Source organism: Cornus florida, unplaced genomic scaffold (genome assembly GCF_030987335.1).
Source record: "Cornus florida cultivar Cherokee Brave unplaced genomic scaffold, ASM3098733v1 CherokeeBrave_3.0.0_Hap2_Chr06, whole genome shotgun sequence".
NCBI lineage: Eukaryota > Viridiplantae > Streptophyta > Magnoliopsida > Cornales > Cornaceae > Cornus > Cornus florida.
In genome coordinates, this window is record NW_026775576.1 from 85,177,419 (window position 1) to 85,183,543 (window position 6,125).

General features: G+C 35.2%; 1 pseudogene; it reads right to left on the minus strand.

The window, feature by feature from the left end:
• Window positions 1–2,669: 2,669 nt before the first annotated feature.
• Window positions 2,670–5,372, minus strand: LOC132312491 (loganic acid O-methyltransferase-like; annotated as a pseudogene).
• Window positions 5,373–6,125: the final 753 nt, after the last annotated feature.

Here is a 6,125-nt window from a genome sequence, read left to right on the forward strand (position 1 = left end):
GACGCTTGGAACAACTGTGGTCTTGACATGTAAGCAAGGAGAATACTTGGTTGTAGGCTATGTCACATAATTCTAACATAGGAGAGAGATTGGTCTTAATTTACAGCAAGTTTCAAAGTGATTTAGGGTACTTGAGAAACCAAGTACACTGATATTCTGTGATTGAATCTAATAAGGAGCTTTATTGACATACTAGAAACAATGAGCCCCCCAAGCTACTGGTGGAATGACCTAACAGACAGAATAAAATTAAAATTTGGAACTTGATGTGGAAGAGTAACACAAAAAAAACCAATACATGATACATAAACTGATCAGAATCATATTTTCCAAGTAAATTCTTAGTTCTCCTGATTAACTCGACTTATTAAAGCTACTCAATTATGAACTACTCTTTTCTTTGTCACCAACTCATGACCTTGCCAGGGGGAATCCATCACTCATCCTAGAGGTTTTCTCAACCACCACATTTACTTAGATTTTTCTGACACTTTAAATGGTGAACTTTTCATCACCATTATAAATTTAATCAATTTTGCCTCACTAGTAAAAATATAAAAACTGAATTCAACAAGCAAGTTGTAAAGATTTAATTCTAACATAGGAAAGAGATTGGTCTTAATTTACAGCAAGTTTCAAAGTGATTTAGGGTACTTGAGAAACCAAGTACACTGATATTCTGTGATTGAATCTAATAAGGAGCTTTATTGACATACTAGAAACAATGAGCCCCCCAAGCTACTGGTGGAATGACCTAACAGACAGAATAAAATTAAAATTTGGAACTTGATGTGGAAGAGTAACACAAAAAAAACCAATACATGATATATAAACTGATCAGAATCATATTTTCCAAGTAAATTCTTAGTTCTTCTGATTAACTCGACTTGTTAAAGCTACTCAATTATGAACTATTCTTTTCTTTGTCACCAACTTATGACCTTGTTAGGGGGAATCCATCACTCATCCTAGAGGTTTTCTCAACCACCACATTTACTTAGATTTTTCTGACACTTTAAATGGTGAACTTTTCATCACCATTATAAATTTAATCAATTTTGCCTCACTAGTAAAAATATTAAAACTGAATTCAACAAGCAAGTTGTAAAGATTTAATTAAATTTACAAATGCAGATAAAATTTAGACAATAAATCATATCAATGGTAATCACAACTGTGACCTTCTTATTCGTGAAAAATAGCAGCATCTAAGAGCATAAAAAAAAAAGAGTAAATTCGACTTAACTAAACAGAAACACAAAAGCGAAGCAAACCGTGGCCAGAGAAGAACCCAGAATCACGGCGCCGGAATTTGACGGCAAGCAAACCAAGGTCGGCGAAGATAGCGAAGCAAACCATGGCCAGAGAAGAACCTAGAATCAAGGCGCCGGAATTTGACGAACTAAGGCCGGCGAAGATAGCGAAGCAAACCGTAGCCAGAGAAGAACCTAGAATCACGGCGCCGGAATTTGACGGCAAGCAAACCAAGGCCAGCGAAGATCGCGACCAACAAACGCTGAATTTTGACTCTCCTTTCTTTGATCGAAACCCAAAGAATTTAGGGTTCTTTGCCGCCGTTTTCTTTTCTTTGCAGGGGTTCGTCTTTTCTCAAGTTATCTTGGTTTAGGGCTAACTCTTTTGTCAATAGGGTTAGCTTTTTGAGTATTTGTTTTTTCTTTTCATGTAATAAATTATCATATAAGTTAACGGAAGACAGATTTAACGGAATAATGCGTTTTGCACCATTTTAGTGGAGCCCACAGACATATTACAAACTGAAGCATACGTGGCCAAACTAAGGCCTTTCATCAGCTCACAGCAAGGGACTGTAGGGTAATTCACAGCAGGGGATTTGACCCCTATTTTTTCTTATATTTTACTGTTCCTTTTCCTCACTTCTTATTCACTTTCCACGCCGATACACACAATCTTCATATTTTTCTTCTTCTGACATCCTTTAGCACATATAATTGGTGCCAAATCTTTAATGTATGGGCCCCACATATATTGACTTTCATAACAAAATGGTTGATTCTATAAATGCAATAACAGAAAAAAGAAATATTACTGCATAAATTAGAGAAGATGTCCAAAACATTTATTTACGGAAGATATATCGGGGCTCCAAGGAAACATTCTGAGACACTCCACTACTTAAATCTAAATATCATAGTTAGTGCCTAAGACTCCTCTTAGAGTGCCAATATCAGTTCCTTTTCCTCGATAGGCTTATTTCACATATCTATTAGGTCTTCAAGTCCCATAATCTATATTAAAATGGCTTTATCTTGGTGATGATTGTCACTGCAGAAGTACATCACAATGTAGTTTTCCATTTGAACTCAAATCGCATCACAATTTATTCAATTCATCAGTCAGCATAACATAACATTGTCCAAGCAAAAGGGTTCTTGCAGAGCCTTTGGGAAATTATGGAATAGGGGAAATAGTTATCTTCTTGTCAGAATCAAATTCAAAATCTACCAATTTCTGGATTTCAGCACAAAATCTAAATTTCTTATTGGTTGTTGACAATAAATAAGTCCCACGCTTGAGTTTAAACCATTTTCTTGTTGATTATTATTATTATTATTTTCCTGAATAACATTATAATATTTATCCAGGTACAAAAAAAAAAAAAAAAAAAAGGGGGGGGGGGGGGGGGGGGATAAGATAAGATAGCAACGACATGTAAATTACCCTTATAATGAGGCCAATACCATCCTAACTCACATCATTTATGCTTCAAAACAAAAAATACTTGATTTCTTTCATTGTAGCCTTTGTCCAGCAGGCAGGAAAACTCTGCACTTTTTTGAGAAACTCTGTCAAACATTTCGCCAACAATCTCACTTCCAAAGTGTTTGGTGAAAACTCCTTCCATGCCAGCTCTTAAGTGCATTATAAATGTGTGCGCATCGAGTGGGGCATTCATCTTTGACCTCGAATCCATCATCTGCATTCTCTCAATGCTGAAACACCCGTTTTCTTCTACAAGCCGCAATCTCCTTGGGGGAGGGACAATACACAGGAATGTTAAATGAATCCACTTGAGCTTCACTGACTAATCCCTATAATAGCGGTTTGCATTAAGGTGTTACACAGAATTACAATGGAAATATGATTCAAGTGCAACATAGATTTATCAAAATGTAATGCACAATGCATATTCCTGCGGAACATGCTTACCTCATTCACCATATCCATGAGTGTAGACCCAATGAAATCAAACAGCCGACCTGCCGAGAGCTGAGAATAATGGATATCATCAGAAAGACCAGGCATGAGCACTACCATCATCCCTCCAGCCACAATCTCTTCAGCTCTAGCATTCAGAAAGTTCTTCATGTCTTTTGTAAATTGAGCTGCATAAGCATTTGCTACTTCCTCCGACGCACTTGGGTAGAAAATTCTTCCCTTGTTCCATGCTTGTGAGTTTTTGTCGAGCAACTCTTCAGGCAACTTAGAGAGCCAGTGGAGTGCAGTGGAGGAATACACAAAATGGAGAGTGGACTCCGGGAATAAGCGGCCATAGAAAGAACCTGGCACTCCAGCAGCAAAGTATTGCCTATCATGAGGGAGGGATGCGAAAAGTGTATTGAAATCATTGGATATATGATCGTTGAAGAACACTTGGAATTCGGGCGCTTTAGAAGCATTGCCTTGGGAAAGACACTTTTTCTCCATGGCTTCAAGTGCATTTTGCATGGCAATGAAGGTATTTGGCCCAACTGAACATCCCAAATCTGCTATGCGCAATGTGTTTGAATTAGAAATGAGGCTTTTTATGTCGAGCTTCTTTGCAATTGCTTCATTGATCATTTCTTGAGCATAATTTGAAGTTTCTCTCTGTAAAATGGAAAAAAGATGTTACTGCTCTTGTTGCTATAATCATCATTGTCATTGCTATCAGATTCGGAATGCTTTGATCATCGTTAACAAATCCAATTAGTGCATGGAATAGTAAAAACTACTTGATTCCACTTCAGAGATGGCGAAACCTAGTTATATGTCATGACTGAATCTGTTATACCGGATGGTATTACTATAGCCTAAATATTATACAAGTGAACTGAGAAATTAAAAATATATGATAATCATGATTCATTAAAATATGTTATTCAAATTGGGAGAAGGGCATCCATAATAGAACTATTTTAAAATGAGGCTGAAAACCTGGGTATAATATTGAATGTGTCTTTGACATATCTGTTGGACATCCACCTCACATATATATCTAAAATTCACGTTCTCTTTATAATTATTCATAAAACCATTCTATTATGTTTGTTTTAATATGGAATATTATCTAAAAACAAATGAAATACTCATATTGGACTCAGTATGATAGAATACCATCATATCCTAGGAAATAATAGATTAGTATAAAAAATTGTGAATATTTAGTTGCATTCCAATATCTATAGGTTAGTGTATCTGATGGCTGAACATACCAATATAGCCTTTAACATGGTAGAGAACCAACTAATTTGCAAATTACTGAAATTTGCAAATTATGGTCGAATTGATTCTGTAATGTATGTATACCTCATGTTTGAAGCAACAATTACCGTTTTTATGGCCTATTCAAGTATCTTCCCTAGCAAAACATATGTAAAATAAATTGTCCCATTGCCAGGTTTAGCAAAACATGAACTGATAGACAACAAAGAACAGTACTAACTCACAAACTGATTTAGTAATTTCAACAACCATGTACAAAATGAGCTTCAACACAACCGCCACACACTAATCATAAAAGAAAAGAAAGAAAAAAAAAACCCAAAATTCAAGATTTATACTACAGCCATCAGGTTATTTGGTTTATCAGTATCTGTTTTACATTTTCCAGTACTTGGGGGGCAAACTTTATGGATACAAATTTCTGAATATTTTTTTCTTCCTGTTTTTGGAATTTGAATACTTTTAAGTCAAAAAATATAGAATTCTTTTTCCCTTACGAATTACTGAAAGAATTATGTTTATTGGAGTGAATAAGTCACCCAATTGAGTGAAATGTTAAATTCATCACCACCATAAGCCTTGGCAAATCTAATAATTTATAGAACAATAGTACCTATTCAACAAAATAATCAGATGCTGATATACACACATACATACATGTAATCTAGTACCTGATAGGTGGAGTTCTTGGTGTAGCTGTAAGTGCCATCTCCACCTTTCATCGGATATGACTCTGTCATTGCCACTGCTTCCTTGTTGCTCATCTTTCCAAATTAATTGTGTGAGAGAGTTCTGAGCTCTTTGCTATATTATACTATATATATATTATATATATACACACACAAAATAGATAGATGGATAATGTTAAGACACTTTTGGCTTTGATAGTCTCTTACAATTGGAAGGTATGCAACGGAACGCTGTACTATCTATCTATATATATATATATATATATATATATATATATATGTAGTCCGCATTGGCGGCTCCTTCGTGCCGTGTTACACTGACGAGTCTAGTACCATTTTGAAAATTTTCAACAAAATTGTCTATCATTCGTTACGAGTGACGTACTAAGACCCGGACAAACATGTTACTTGTTGGGAATTGTCAATGGTTGATGTGGGAATTGGAAAGCTTTTCCACTAACCAAATTGACAAAACGACTCGAAAATGAAACACGATTGTTTCAATGAAAAACTCAAATGGGTGACTAGAGAGGTCACGTGTGAATTGAGCTTTTCACTTTGTGAGTTCTCAAACTTCAATCCAGTAATTGAAAATATAAAAAAAAATTATAGCTTAGTCATTCTTTTGTCTCTTATGTTTCATTTGGTTAGAAAATGGAAAAATAGATGGACGAGAAATTCTTAGAAAAGGGAAGGTGTGTCTTTTCTATTTTATGTTTGGTTGACTGTAATGAATAGTAAGAAGGATGGATGGGGTGATAATTTTTTTTGTTTGCTGGGCAGAAGGGGGTGATAGTTTTTATATATATTTTTACCAATATACCTGTATAAAATAATAAAAATTTGGGTAAAGTGCAAAAAACTCCTCTGAACTTTACTTTCTCTCAAGAAACCCCCTTGAACTTTTATTTTTACAAAAAAACCCCCAAACTATTCAATTTTTTGCAAAAAAAACAAGGTGACACTGTTCCG